Source organism: Mytilus edulis, chromosome 4 (assembly GCF_963676685.1).
Source record: "Mytilus edulis chromosome 4, xbMytEdul2.2, whole genome shotgun sequence".
NCBI classification, from domain to species: domain Eukaryota; kingdom Metazoa; phylum Mollusca; class Bivalvia; order Mytilida; family Mytilidae; genus Mytilus; species Mytilus edulis.
Window position 1 is genome coordinate 44,953,892 of NC_092347.1, and position 16,678 is coordinate 44,970,569.

General features: G+C 32.7%; 1 protein-coding gene across 3 annotated transcripts in view; it reads left to right on the forward strand.

Moving 5' to 3' along the window:
• Positions 1–393: 393 nt before the first annotated feature.
• The window catches only part of LOC139519785 (chitin synthase chs-2-like), an 82,570-nt gene continuing 66,285 nt past the window's right edge, over positions 394–16,678 (forward strand). Inside the window, exon 1 of one of the 3 annotated variants that reach the window (XM_071312048.1) lies at positions 394–600. The gene's annotated coding sequence lies outside the window, so the exon portion shown is untranslated. Of the gene's footprint in view, positions 601–11,280; positions 11,465–16,401; positions 16,547–16,678 lie in introns of those variants that run through there. The other 2 variants (XM_071312047.1, XM_071312046.1) reach the window with 2 other exon arrangements.

Here is a 16,678-nt window from a genome sequence, read left to right on the forward strand (position 1 = left end):
TAGGATTTCATTTTCGCTTCAACTTTTTTTCTTGTCTGAATTAAACATAAAGTTAATAATTTTTTTTAAAGAAAATAAAAAGATTTTAATTTTAGTCTAACTTCTTGTGTGATGGATCTAAAAATACGTTATACAGGAAAAGGTTCACGCAAGATCAATACATGATATTCAAACATGTCAAAAGGTGCAATTTAAAAAAAAAACAGGAAGAAAAATCGTCAGAAATTTCAAAGACAATATCAACATTTAATCTTTAAGGTTGTAATTCGTTTATATGATTGTAAACTTTTGGTTATTTAAAAAAATTGACCCGAATCGACCAATGAAAAGAAATTTGAAAGGTACGAATGAACGCATTTTTTTTTAACTTTTAATTGTACATGTAAATAAACTAAACCTACGATCCGCTGAAAGCAACGATTATAGTTGTAAAGAAATTTTGCAGTTGAAATCTTTAAAAGTTTTATGGCGTTGTACATTTGGAAAGGTTAGGTGTCAGCTATACTATATATATTGAAGACAGATATATTATACTTATTACATGTAGCGATATTGTAAATATAGTGTCAAAAAATTATTTAAAAAGACGTTTTCTAGTAGGTAAGTAAGCAATATTAGTATTTTCATTATAAGATTAGTTTTTATTACAAATATCGTAACAAATTTTTCGCCGGATCACTATTTTTACATACTCCTAAATGTACCAATATTTCTTTGACATGCCGCGATGAAAGCGTTTGTGTTTAGTTAGACAATGCAGGCACACATGCTCGTTTTATTTCACCAGATTTAAAGGCTGCATACTAACTTTGAAACATGATTGAGTATATAGCAGCAAGAGTAAATCAAGTTTAGTATGCGAAATCAATACTTAATACTAGTAATATCTTCTGAATAATTTCGAATTAATTTGCAATGCTATTTTGATTTACACCGTGAAGTAAAATATTCTTTTCCAATAGCAATTCGTTAACAACCTATTGGAGCACCTGTTTTCCTGAAAAAAGAAAAAAAATTGGGGGGATGAGGGGGGGGGGGGGCTTGTTTTGTACATAAACTAGGCCGTTAGTTTTCTCTCGTTTGAAATGTGTTACATTTTAGAGGCCTTTTATAGCTGACTCTGCGGTATAGGTTTTTGCTTATTGCTGAAGACCATACGTTGACCGTAAGTCGTTAATTTGTATGTCAATTGGTCTCTATAGTGAAGAGATGTCTTTTTGGCTGTAATACCACATCTTCTTTTTTTTTATATTAACGATTTGTAAGGGTTATTGTACATCTGTTTTCAGGTATCTTATTCATCATACTTTTTTAAGAAATGCTTCTTGGCTTTCAGTTCTGAGATTGTTTTATTTGCATTGTTCTTAATCTCCTATATGAAGATAAAATAATAGTTTAAAAATATCAAAATAACAAAAATGCCGATTTACGAGGAAAATTCAAAACGGAAAGTCTTAGCAGATGGAAAAAAATCAACTCAAACACATTAAACGAATGGAAAACAACTACAATGAAACATGGCTAAACCGAACCTCTTCTGGACTTAGATTTTGTTCGATTTTGGTCGATGTTCGGTTTTATCGGGTGCATATTTGAATACAATTTGATATGATGGTGCTTAAGAACATGTTTGGTTTATACAGGTTTTCGGTTTATGCAGGATTCGGTTGGGCCAGGTTTCACTGTATATTTTAGTTTCCTGATGTATTCTTTTATGTAGAAATAAGGTACATTTCATACTTGTCTAAAACCTCTCACACGTATGACAGTAGCATAGACATCATATAAACAACAATAGATGGGCAAAACAGAAGAACATAAAAGGTAAAGAAAAATCGTCCGAAATTTCAAAGACAATATCAACATTCAATCTTTAAAGATTGAATAATAAGGTTGTAATTCGTTTATATGATTGTAAACTTTTGAACTGGTCTTAACATTTCGTTTAAAGTCAAACAAGAATATTAAATATACCACAATATTCTGTTGTAAAAGGAGTAGGTCCGGTAAGGACCGATTTTGGCCTCAAATTTCAGGTTCATCTGACGAAAGATTTTGACCACTTTTTAAACACTTAAGTGTCTATTTTATTTGAATTAATTAGTTTATGTGAAAGATTTTAACAGATTTAGTCATTAAAAACGATCCGATTCAAGCTCAAATATGAAAAATCTACCTAATATGCCGAAAAATGTCACTTTTCAGATGGTTTTTGGTAAAAATGAAAGTGAATGAAAATACATAACATATATAAAGATTGAGGATGAACACGGATGCGGCATCCGTGTTCATCCTCAATCTTTATATATGTTATGTATTATCATCAAATACAACTTACATTTCAATATTAAGGATGAACACGTGCACGAATGCTGCCACTTTCGTTTTACACGAAAACCGTCTAAAATTTAACTAAAATTCTAGAATTATGAGGATTTCAGTAATTTAGCATGACTTAATGGTGCTAGTACCGGATATATGTGCATTGTATTGTCAAAATCAGCCCATATTTATGTAGCAGAACCATTCTACTGTACAATAAATAACTAAAGGTTTACATTTTAACAATTTTGTAAAACTGCTATATTTTGGGGCCAAAAAGGGGTCTTACTGAACCTACTCCTTTAAAAAATCCAACCGTTTTCTTTATAACTAGAAATAATAAACGTACTTTTGCCAAATTTTAACATACAAAGTTCTGTTTTCCTTACGTCATAGATTTACAATGCTTTTGATTACATAAATGTGTCAGAAGCTGTCAAATATATTATATGCCTAAGTCTTCAAAAAATAATAGACAAAAAGGGACATCAGTAGCCAAATTGTCTAGTAATTAATTGAACAACTGAATCACTACTGTGTAAAACTTGGGTTTGTGAGTTCGAATCCTGCGCATGGCAGGTGTGCTTGTTACTAAGGATTGTCAATGCTCGGTGGTTCAACCGGATATCATGGCCGGCTTCCTCCTCTATTAAAAACTGACCACTTCTATTCGAGATACCACATAATTAATACTTATGTATAACAGAATGTTGAGACAAAATTCCTACAAGTTTAGACAAAAAAATTCTCATTCCAAATCTAGTGACTTTGCAGTGTCTCGATTTAACAGAATAATGTTTTATCGTTACATATATACTCGTATAAATGTTTAAAATTTAGAATAGAAATGGGGAATGTGTCAAAGAGACAACAACCTGACCAAGGTAGAAAACAGCCAAAGGCTACCAATTGGTCAATGAAAAGCGGGCTTTAGCTGACCCCGGCTAAATACATAAACAAATAATTTGTATTCGGCACAAAACTGGGGAAGGGCTCGGTAGAAGGGTTCAGGATGTCCTATCAATACGCTCAAATGTCCTCCGCCGGTTTCTCAGTCTAATGAAAAAAAGTTTTTTTTTTTTTGACATTGACCTTATATTGTATATTTATTTACGCATTTTTAAAGATGACATTTTGTAATCGTGGCAAGGTGACGTTTTCGCAGATTTGATTTTTTCCAGTGATCGCTTCATCTGTTGATATACATTGTGAACATTTTGTGTAAATTTAAATTTATTAACCTATGTTGAAAGACATGTATAATGTCAAATCATTAGAGTACATAGACAATAAACTGTTTAAGTGTCTTTATCCTGCAAATAATTCTGTATTTTTTTGTGCTTTGAGAGACAGAAAAAATCACATTAATTGCATTTAGTTTCGATTTAAAATTCCTGGAGGCCCGCGAAGTAACATTAAAATCACACTCAGTTGAAAACTGTTTCGCTAAACGAATTTCGAATGGTCAACAATAAAACATCGCTCAATAATTATCTATGCTATCATAACACCTAATTTCAACTGTAAAAATAAATAACCAAAAAAAATTCCGATTTGAAACAAAAGTGTATGAGTTGTACTACGCTTCAGAATTTTGAACTGAACTTTACATTCACTCAACATTCTGAAATTGACATCCCCTATTTCATTGTTGATTTTGTGTAACACATGTAACATATTCAAGTTTTGAACTCGATGATTGGTGCCGTAGAAAATGGAGTTAAACCTGCTTGTCATGTTTGTCTATTAACAGAAGATGGGGTTAATTCTAATTGCTCTAGAAATGCTTGAAAAAAATCAGAATAGTTCGCATAAGGTCAAGCAATACGTCATTGGAATGCGACTGCAATATACATTCTGAAGTCATGCAGGTTCATACAACACTTGTCAACAGCAATACACAAACGTAGTCCGGCAGTGGGCGGAGCTTTAAATCGATATCTGTATAGTATACAGATACAGTCTTGTAATAGGGCTGTATTTATAGTTTATCGCTATTTTACCTATGACGACGTTGTCAATTTCATGTCAATTTCATTAGCAACGCCACGTGTCTACTTAGTTTTTAGCGATAATTTTCCATCTCAAGCAAGTAGCATGATATGAAAAATTATCACAAAAAAAGATCAAAGAAAAAGTGCACAAAATAGCGATAAATGTATATAAATACATAATAAGACACCCAATTGCAGGATAAAAACTGTTAAGTCTCAGAGAAAAACTTGTAAGATTTCAACTGCTACATTTTGTATTTTTGTTAGAAAGGTGCAATGTGGGTACTCGGTGCAATTTGATTTTTTGACGTTATAACTTATTCACCTTATTTTTTGTTGAGTTGACAAGTACACAAGAACTGATGAAGAATTTCTTACTTTAGTACTTTTTTGAAGTTGAAATTAAGTGCACATATACACTGCATAACTTGATAAAAATTGTTTGAAATATGTTTTAGATTAAAAATTGTCTGCTCTGTAGAGTTTTCAAGTTTTAAAAGTTATACAATCATTGAAATTGCATCACAGAACTAAATGCACCGTTACAAATGCTAATACATGTATGATATTACATTTAATGATATAAGTCATAAACTGTTTGAAACAGTTAATTCTATGTGGAAGAGTACTGCACCATAAATGAATAAACGAATAAAGATATTCAACCTTTCAACACAATTTAAAAAAAAAAATTCAAGCTTAAATTGAGACAAAATCTATACTTATTTCAATACAACGAAAGCAGAATGGTTACCAAAGATGAGTTGACGTTCAGCAATTCAGCTTTATGAGTAGATGCTTTTTTGTTGTCGACTTTTATGTTCAAATCTAAAGGGAAAAAGTAGAAAAATCGTCTTTCACTTATCAAATTATAAATGAATACTACACTTAAGTTTATCTACTGTACGTTTAAAAAGTTGAGTTATTAAGAATTTCTTTTTTGTGTTTTTTACACTTCTATAATACTAAAATAACGAGGTCAAATTTGTCAGCCGTCATCGGGTAAAAACAACAAATCAAAGAATTCAACTTTATATATAGCTAATATAGGACAATGGTGTAGATTAAAAATTACACCACTCCAGACCCTTTTGTTTTCCACATAATTAATATTGCCAATAATTAACAAGTTTCGGGTCGAATCCGATACCGACACCAATAGTATATTCACCTGTTACCTATTACCTTATCTGTACGTTCCGCATCTGACAGGCGCACCACCAAACGGTGTATTTAGGATTTTGCTAAAAACACGGGTCATAATCACGGGGTTAACACTACTAAATTCAAGCATTGTCAAATTGTTCCCTATTGTAGTCACTGTATTTCAATTAGTAAGACTTTCTAAAATAACAATACGAATACTAAAAATCTGGACTTGAAATAAGGCGTATAGGTACAGTTTTCAATTTGATAGCGGGCATGACGTAAAACATCGAATCAAAGAATTCAACTTATAAATAATAAAGGACAATGCTGTTGATTAAAAATACTCCATTCCATGCCCTTTTGTTTTCCAAATAGTTAATATACCAATCCAGGTCGACGGATTCAAACAGAAAAAATTTGAAAGCAGAGAAAAGAGTGTATCTTATAATCGGCATGACTTTATCAGATGACAATACCAATACTAAAATGAGGCTTACGCATTGTTATATACTTTAATTCAGTCACGGATCCGCGATATCACGGGTGTGTTCTAGTATTATAATAAGATTATTTGAAACAGAGATGTTATTAATATGGTATTTTTTTTAACCTGACAGTTTTTTTATATATGATTTGGGGAAAAAATGAACTCTTTCTCCATCTACTTTACTATTTATGAACAATTTAGTGTTCTGCCTTTGTGCATTTTGCTTTCAGAGGTTGTATATAATGTTTTCGTCTGATTCATGTGTTTTTATATAGCGATAAATGTAAGTCATTAGGACTTGAAAAGTAAAGTGAAAATTGTCGATATTTTCTAAGATAACGTTTTCACGCCGTAAACCTGGCCATACATTCTTACTTTTTTATTATTATATATAAGATGTATTCATTTAAGTGTTATGATTAATTGATTATGGGTTGCTTTATGTCCAGTAGCAGATATCTCATACATGTTTAGGACGAGGAATAAATTAACAATACATATAATCGGTAGGTCATGTAAAAGAGGATTTTTGGAAAAAAAAACGTCCGTGAAATTTTTAATTACTGGTAATTTATGGTGTACTGAATGAGGAAAGAAATTTAGCATTCAAATATACCACATATTGACCCTTTAAAGACGTGTTGCTAAACATCCGACAACACTATGACCAAAAATTAAACCGACAAAAGGAAAAAATATATATAGTCAGTCTAAAAAACTATGAAGTTGTGTATAAATTATGATAATGATAATTATGATAACGTTTTCTCTTCAACTTTTTTCCTGTCTAAATTAAACACAATAATAATAATAAAAAAGATTTTAATCCGAAAATAAAAAAGCCTAGCTTCATGTGTGAAATATCTTCAAATACGTTTCAAATAAAGTTCACTCAAGATCAATACATATTCAAACATGTCAAAAGGTGCAATTTAAAAAAATCAGTAAGAAAAATCGTTAAAAATTTCAAAAACAATATCAACGCTCAATCTTTAAAGATTGAATAATAAGGTTGTAATTCATTTATATGAATGTATACTTTTGGTTATTTAAAAAATTTGACCCGAACCGACCAATGAAAAGAAATTTGAAACGTACGAATAAACGAAATTTTTTACTTTTAATTGTACATGTAAATAAACTAAACTTACGATCCGCTGAGAGCAACGATTATAGTTGTTCAGAAATTTTTCAGTCGAAATCTTAGGTTTTATGGCGTTGTACATTTGAAAAGATTAAGGGTGAGCTATAATTATATATAAAATTTAAAAGACAGATATTATACTTATTACGTGCTGCGATAAATTGTAAATAAGTGTCAGAAATAATGTAAAAAGACGTTTTCTAGTAGGTAAGTAAATCATTAGTTTAATATTTTCATTATTAGATTAGTTTTTATTACAAATATCGTAACATATTTTTTGTATTTTTTTTACATAATCCTAAATGCATACTTAAAGGGCCAAGTGAGCTTCAGTTAACTGCTGTTATTTATGTATTATTGTCATTTTGTTTATTTTCTTTGGTTACATCTTCTGACATCAGACTCGGACTTCTCTTGAATTGAATTTTAAATGTGCGTATTGTTATGCATTTACTTTTCTACATTGGCTAGAGGTATAGGGGGAGGGTTGAGATCTCATAAACATGTTTAACCCCGCCGCATTTTTGCGCCTGTCCCAAGTCAGGAGCCTCTGGCCTTTCTTGTATTTTTTTAATTTTAGTTTCTTGTGTACAATTCGGAAATTAGTATGGCGTTCATTATCACTGAACTAGTATATATTTGTTTAGGGGCCAGCTGAAGGAGCCTCCGGGTGCGGGAATGTCTCGCTACATTGAAGACCTGTTAGTGACCTTCTGCTGTTGTTTTTTCTATGGTCGGGTTGTTGTCTCTTTGACACATTCCCCATTTCCATTCTCAATTTTATTTTCTCATCATTTTCGTCCTGCGTCCGTCGTCGTCCGTCGTCGTCGTCCGTCGTTAACTTTTGCAAAAATCTTCTCCGCTGAAACTACTGGGCCAAATTAAACCAAACTTGGCCACAATCATCATTGGGGTATGTAGTTGAAAAAATGTGTGGCGTGACCCGGCCAACCAACCAAGATGGCCGCCATGGAACATAGGGGTAAAATGTAGATTTTGGCTTATAACTCTGAAACCAAAGCATTTTGAGCAAATCCGACATGTGGTAAAGTTGTTTATCAAGTGAAAATCTATCTGCAGTGAAATTTTGAAATGAATCGGACAACCGATTGTTGGGTTGCTTCCCCTGAATTGGTAATTTTAAGGAAATTTTGCTGTTTTTGGTTATTACCTTGAATATTTTTATAGATAGAGAAAAACTGTAAACAGCAATAATGTTCAGCTAAGTAAGATCTACAAATAAGTCAACATGACCAAAATGGTCAGTTGACCCATGAAGAAGTTATTGCCCTTTGTAGTCATTTTTACCAATTTTTCGTAAATTTTTGTAATCTTTTACAAAAATCTTCTCCTCTGAAACTACTGGGCCAAACTTAACCAAACTTAGCCTCAATCATAATTAGGATATCTAGTTTAAAAAATGTGTCTGATGACCCGGCCAACCAACCAAGATGGCCACCATGGCTGTAAATAGAACATTTGGGTAAAATGTAGATTTTGGCTTATAACTTTGAAACCAAAGCATTTAGAGCAGATCTGACAAGGTTTGAATTGTTTATCAAGTCAATATCTATCTGCCCTGACATTTTCAGATGAATTTGACAACTGGTTGTTGTGTTGCTGCCCCCCAATTGGTAATTTTTAAGGAAATTTTGCCGTTTTTTTGGTTATTATCTTGAATACTATTATAGATAGAGATAAACTGTAAACTGCATTAATGTTCAGCAAAGTAAGATCTACAAATAAGTGAACATAACCAAAATGGTCAGTTGACCTCTTAAGAGTTATTGCCCTTTATAGTCTTTTTTTACAATTTTCATTAGTTTTTACAAAATATTTTCCTCTGGAACTAAAGGGCCAAGTTAGTTATAGATAGACAAAATTGTAAGTAGCAAGAATGTTCAGTAAAGTAAGATCTCCAAACACATCATCATTACCAAAACACAATTTTGTCATGAATCCATCTGATGATCTGTTTTCTTTGTTTGATATGCATATAGACCAAGGTGAGCGATACATGCTCATAATTACATTAGATGTATGTTTCATTATAATATTTTATTCTGATTGGCTAACTGCACATCACGTGTTATTCCGTAAGCAGTTGCATTGCTCAATACAACTTTTAACTCATGATAACACGTGCTCCAACAATAAAGTGCACAGGTGAATTAAATAATAAAATATATAAAATTCTTAATTAAGAGCCTCTAGTTTTTGTTTGTACACAAGCAAACGACTGGCAATGTGATTTTGCAGAGGGAGGAGTTTTGAACAGCCAGCATAAACGGTTGTCGTATCTATGTCAAATATGTAAATTTCGAATTGCAACACATACAGTCATACTAAATGAATAAGTAACAACATGTGCATCATTTTAGAGTTTGGAAATGTTTTAAGTTAATGAAATACATTAAATGCATGCCAATTTGATAAAATTCATTAATCTGCAGTAGTCAATATACATGTACGCATGTGCAAACAAATTTTATAGCTGACTGTGCGGTATGTTTTTTGCTCATTGTTGAAAACCGTACGGTGACCAAAAGTGTCACTGATGAGTGTTATGTAGACGAAACACGCGTCTGACGTACTAAATTATAATCCTGGTACCTTTGGTAACTATTAATCTCTCACATGAATGACAGTTATAAACAACATAAAAGGTAAAAACGTCCAAAATTTGGGTGCAGCAGTCAATATTGCATTATTTAATCCCTAAATGTCTTGTAGAAATTAACTAGGAAGTCGGACACTCATAAATGTTATGACCATACGGAAGGGAAAAATTGTTACTAAGTAACAATTTAAGCGGGTCTAAACATTTCGTTAAAAGTCAAACAAGAACATCAAATATACCACAATATTTTGTTGTAAAATTAAAAAATCCAACTGTTTTCTTAGAAATAATCAACGTATTTTTGCAAATTTTAACATACAACTGTTTTCCTTACGTCATAGATTTTCAATGCTTTTGATTACATAAATGTGTCAGAAACTGTCAAATATATTTTTACATATATTATAAGTCTTCAAATCGACAAAAAATTTGCATCAGTGGCCGAAATTGTCTAAGCAGACGAACAACTGTATCACTAGTCTCTCAGCACTGCGGTTGTGAGTTCGAATCCTGCTCATGGCAGATGCGCTTGATAATATAAGGATTTTCAATGGTCGGTGGTTCAATCGGAAACACCGCCTTCCTCCACCATAAAAAACTGAACACTATGGGATTGCACAATTGCTAAAAGTGGCGTTTAACACAAATCAACCAATCAATAAATCAAGAGAACAAGGGTGCGTTTTATTGGTTTTTTTTAAAAACTATTCAGACTTTATTATGACTTTTATCACAGAATGTTGAGACAAAATTCATAGAAGTTCAGACAAAAATTAAATTCGTAATTTCAAATCAACTTTGCGGTGTCTCGATTTAACAGAATAATGTTTTATCGTCACATATACCGGTACTCCTTCTGTATAAAGTTGAGAGTAGAAATGGGCAATGTGACAAAGAGACAACAACCCGACCAAAGAGTAGAAACAGCCAAAGGCCACCAATGGGTCTCCAAATTATTCATGATTCTGTAATGAGGAGTACCCTAATTGTGTCCATGCTTAAATTCGCCCTTGACCAGTTTCTCAGCCTCATACAAAAAAGTTGATGTTTTTCTGACATTGTCCTTATATTGTATACTTATTTGCTCATTTGCAAGGCGATGTTTCCGCAGATTTTACTTTTTCCATTGATCGCTTCATCTGTTGATATACACTGTGAACATTTTGTGTCAATTTAAATTCATTGACCTATGTTGAAGGAAGTGTATAATGTGAAATTAGAAAAGAACTTGGAAGATTTCAACAGCTTCATTTTGTACTTATGTTAGAAGGGTACTCGGGGCAATTTGGTTTTGTGACGGTATAGCACTTTATATACTTTATTTTTTGTCACGTTGAGAAGTAAATTAGAACTGAAGAAGTATTTCTTACTTTAGTACTCTTTTGAATTTGAAATTAAGTGCACATAGAATGCATGAATTGATAAAAATTGTTTCAAATGTGTTTTAAATTCAAAGTTGTCTGCTCTGTAGAGTTTTCAAATTTCAAAATTATATCATCATTGAAATTACGTCATTGAACTAAATGTAGCGTAGATAATGCATGCATACATGTATGAGATTGCATCTTATCATATCAGTCATAAACTGTTTCAAAAATGTAAGTTTTATGTTGAAGAATATTGCAACATGAACGAATAAACGGATCAAAGCCAACCTTTCAACACAATTTAAAAAAAATACTTCAAGCTTAAATTGAGACTAAATTTAAACTTACTTCAATACAAAGAAAGCAGAGTGGTAACCAAAGGTGAGTTGACTTTCATTATATTTTTTGGCATCCTTTTGACGGCTTTCGTTGTGGAAGTTTATGTTCAAATCTAAGTAAAAAGTAGGAAAAATCATCTTCCATTTATCAATTCAGGAAGTTTGATTTTAGTTTATTTTAAAAGTCGAATTTTATTCAAATAGATTGGGCAACCGGCAAAGCATATGTAAGCCCTCTCAGTGAATTTGATTTTACGTTTCAAAAATTTATTATATTATATTATTTTATTTTCTACTATTTATATTGTTTTAAACAACAGTGTTTAACTTATCTATTTGATATTTATTTTTCAGTTGACCTCAATCCTTAATTTTGAGAAAACTCTCCCCTTTTACTTTACCATTCATTAATAGTATTGCCTATTAGGATTTTTATATTAATTAAGGGGGGGGGGCTTTTTAAGGACGTCGGGATCGAGTATTTTTAAGCTGGGGATTTCGGGATTGATCCTTTCGGGATCCTGGAATTATTTTTTCGAATTTTCCGGACCTCAGGATTTCATGTTTTTAAGCTCGGGATTTCAGACACCTCCGACCCCCCATTATTAATGTTTCGGGTATCAATTTTGTCAGCGCGATACATTTTTGATTTTGAATTAAATATATGCAAAATGGTTAGAAGATTAAAAGACTAGAAGGTGTTCAGCCAAAACTGTCGTATATCCATTTGATTAAACATTTTCAGCCTTCTTTTAAGTTCAGTGTTAAATTTATAGAAGTAATACCGCAGTCCCACTAGGCCACGATTGCACTACGATCTGCCAAAAAAAATGCAAATTTTGATGATCGTAGTACGATCGTGTAGGTCACAGTAAGGTCGTACCACGGTCGTGGTGAGGTCTTCAAGATCGTAATGAGCGTGGCCAACTTTAAACATGTTCAAAACAATCGTGGTGCGGTCGTGGCGAAATCAGGTCGTAGTAGAAGCGTAGTGAAGGCGCAGTAAGGTCGTAGTAAGATCGCAAAGGTCGCTGTACCATCGTAGCGAGAGCGTAGCGAAAGCGTGATTCTATTCGAAGAGACTGCGCTACGATCTCACAGCGATGTTATTACGACCTCACTACGACCATCACGTTCTCACCGCGACCTAACTACGCTTCCACTTTGACTATACCACGTTTACACCACGCTGTTCAAGACCATAGTACCATTCTAGCACGCCTTTGCCATCCTCATCACGCTCTTCTTACGACCTGGCTACGTTCATACTACGACCATCATTCTCATTGTCATTTTCACAAAAAATGTATTATATGTCTCCAGGTTTTGTTTGTCTGTATGTAGTCCATTTTCTCTAACGGCTCAAAAATGCTTCTCGTTCATATAGATTAGACCGTTGGTTTTTCCGTTTGAATGGTTTAACATTAGTAATTTTTGGGGGCCTTTATAGCTTGTTGTTCAGTGTGAGCCAAGGCTCCGTGTTGAAGGCCGTACCTTGACCTATGATGGTTTACTTTTATGAATTGTTACTGGGATTGAGAGTAGTCTCATTGGCACTCATACCACATGTTCCTGTATCTATTGACACATCTGTGTCATCTCTGCTATCGTTCACTAAAATGTCGTCATTTTAGCTTTATGGAACAGCAAAAGGTTGTAATATACGTTGGATTGGTCGGTCCGAAATCTCTGCTTGATCAGGATTCGTTACTATCAGATGTATTAATCAGAAATAGAAGGAATGGAATTGTATTGATATGGAACACGATGTTGACGTTATTACTGATAATGTAGTAAGATCGCGGTATGAACGTAGAACAATAGTGGTAAAAACGTAGAATAATCGTGGTAAGAACGTACTATAATCGCAGTAAAAGCGTGGTAAGATCGTGTTGCAATCGGATAACTCGTGGTATGGTCGTAGTGAGAACGTGATGAGCGTAGAAAGATCTTGATAAGCGTAGTGAGGTCGAAGAACAAGCGCGGTGAGCACGTGGTATAATCGTAGCGGTATTGTTGTAGAAGCGTAATGAGGACGTAGTAGCATCGTGAAAGCAACGAAAATTTACATTTACAGGCAGCTCATACTGCGACCTCACCACGATCGGAATTTATTTTAGATCGCGGTGAACGTAGTGCGATCGTGGTCTAGTGGGACTTGGGCTTAAAGGATGTTCATTCCTCTTGTTTTTGAATGTTTGCTAGATATTCGAAATCCTCTGGTTTTATCCATGCAGTCCAATTAGAAATGTTGCCCACTAACCCTTTTTTTTCTTTTCATAATTTATTGCACATAGTTTGATAGGCCATATTTAAAAATCTGGTAAAATCCTTGTTATTGTTTTCATAGTTTTTGAAAGAAAAAAGGTTCCGTATTAAATATAAGAAAAATCTAGAGAGAAACATTTCCCGCCAAATTTTCATTGGCTAACATCTCATCTCGAAAAAAGAAACACCTTACCCCTATTATATCAACTGTTCTGTTTTATATTTAAATTAATGTCAAGTCTTTCTAAAACTAAATCTCTTGATTTCTTGGTCCAAATAGTAAGATTTATACTGATAGAAAGAGGAAGAGAAAAAAAACCCAGTAGGACAATTTAATCAATGATCACAAGACGAAAATAAAAAGCAGAAATAGACATCATGACCAAAAACGACAAAAAAAACATCGATCAACAAATCAATTGAGTTGTGAAATATTAAGATATGATATCATTTCTTCTACTTCTATATATCCCGTTGTGATATGACGTGATGGAAATAATAAAACCATTCATATCTAAAGACTTATTAATTTGCACTCATACCACATCTTATTATTTCTATATCTACTTAACCAAGAATTATATGCTCGTTATTGTACGTTTATTACGAATTCATAACATACTCTTAAGAATAAAAACTCATGCATGTACACGCGTTTTAAATAAAACGTAGCTATTCAAGTATATTAAACATATTTAACTTTTTTTTGTATATGAACTTTCATATTACTTTTAAAAGGAAAAAGGAAAATTGACAAATACTGACATAACCTCATCTACCTACATGCATGATATACGTTATGTAAGAAGAGTTCACGATAAGTTAATCTATATCTAAGAATGAATGAATATATTCAAACATGTCAAAAAGGCCAATTGAAAAACGAATGAAGATAAATCGTATATCGATAAAAAAAAAGATATATAAAAAAGACAATCCCAATACTCAATCCTCTTTTAGGGGTCCAAAGGTGGCCATTTGAAAGGCTTAATTTCGGTCCCTTTCCAATTATATACCCTCATTTCTCCGTTGCAGTCCACATTTCAACAACCTTCATCCCTCTATTATAGGACCTACATGTTGTCTTTAAATTAGTAGAACTTTACGTGTAAATCATTTTGTAGCGTGAAACATAATGCATAAATACATATATATTATTATTTATCTCGGTGTAATCAGGGATGTATAGAATTATACACGGGTGTTGAAAATGCATACTAAAATTCTGCACAGTCATCACTGATTACGCATTAAGAAAACGAATGCATTTCTAATAAAGTGTTTCTTTGCTTAATAACCTGGATGTAAAATTGAAAAGTGCTTATGAAAAATTCCCACTTCACCTTTAACTCCGATGTTGCTGTGCGTTGTCAAATCAAATATATTTTTGTGTGTTTTATTTTACGCTGCAACTATTTTTTATTTTGAAATGTATTTTTTTTTACCTGAGTCTTCGATACATCCATTACAAAATCTATGAAGTCTAGATTTATTTACCGTGTGGATTCATTTATTTTCGCGGGTACCAAATTTCGTGGATTCGTAAACTTGCTGTTTCGTTGATATTTGATTTCGTGGTTTAGCCAAAGTATGCATATTTTTATATAGAATATTTGTACTTCGTTAAACTTTTTATTGGTGGTTCCCCTGTAAAAATCACAGGTTGGCATTGTGCTAGTTAAAATTCTTGTTAATAAAACGGTTATGCTCAGCATGCTCTCAGACATACACGTAATTGACTATGTGGTAAAGTTAATTACATCATATGTCAAACTTATCCGACTATTTAAAAATAACCACACGCAGATGTTCAGCTTCATTGAAATACATTTATACCTACTTGAGGAGCTTATAGTTATTTGTACCGAAGTACAATTTTTTTATTCAAATATAGAATTATCTACGTTCAATAATTGCTATCATGTCATTTTTAACTCAGCAATTTAACATCCATAATGTTCTTACTTGACGTCCAGTGGCAAATAGATCAAAGACACTCCAAGGTCGAACAAATATAAACAATAGATTCTGCAAAGTTGGTTGACATGCACCAAGGATCACACTATGTAGACTGTAATTAATACTTAAAGATCATTGTGCATGTGTGAAAAGTCCATAAAATTCGCTTTGAAAAGTCCATTTTAGATTGCCTATTAAAAAGTTATTAACTTGCCCAACGGAAAAGTTATATCAATAGATGAATGCTTGTAGTTTAGCGTTCATGGTGGCTAAAGGACTAGAACATGTTAATTTGACATGATTATAAACTTATTTCTTTGTATAAGAACGATTATGCTGAGCTGGAGTTTTAAAGGTCGAGTTAACAAGATATAACGGTCCGTAGGAAGACTGTTCACATTTCACAGACACAGTTAATGATCGACCAGTCTAAGTTTTTACTCCTAAATCTTGCATGATAAGCAAACAATTAAAAATACCAATTTTCAATACTTTGATCAGACCCGGACGGGAATCTAACCACGCCATGAAACACTCGAGGTGAGCAAGCTACCACAGGACCACCAATTGGGTTAAAACGGGACAGATAGCTTCATTTCTATACCTCAATTTTACATTAAAGCTATGTGAAACGAGTGATTGGTAAAACATAATTTTAATCCAATCATTAACCAATACACGTATATATATATATATATATATATCATAAACTTAGTCTTCTATGCACGATTTTATCATGCATCCATATCGTATAAATTAAATCGCCAAAAATGAATCACTTGGACTGGTTTGATATGAAAACATAACAGCTAATATAATCAATTGTCATGTTTTGAAGTCAAAGTTGATGGATTGTCACTTTAGTAAAAAAAATCAACAAAAAAGCATAGATACTGAGGTAAGCACGTGTATAACATGTACAATAAGAAATAGTTTATTTCGATGACGGGGGTATTGTGATCACCAGATTTTTACGAGTAAGGTCACGCTGAGGTCACTCCATACGGAAAAACATGTGCGCGAATTATTG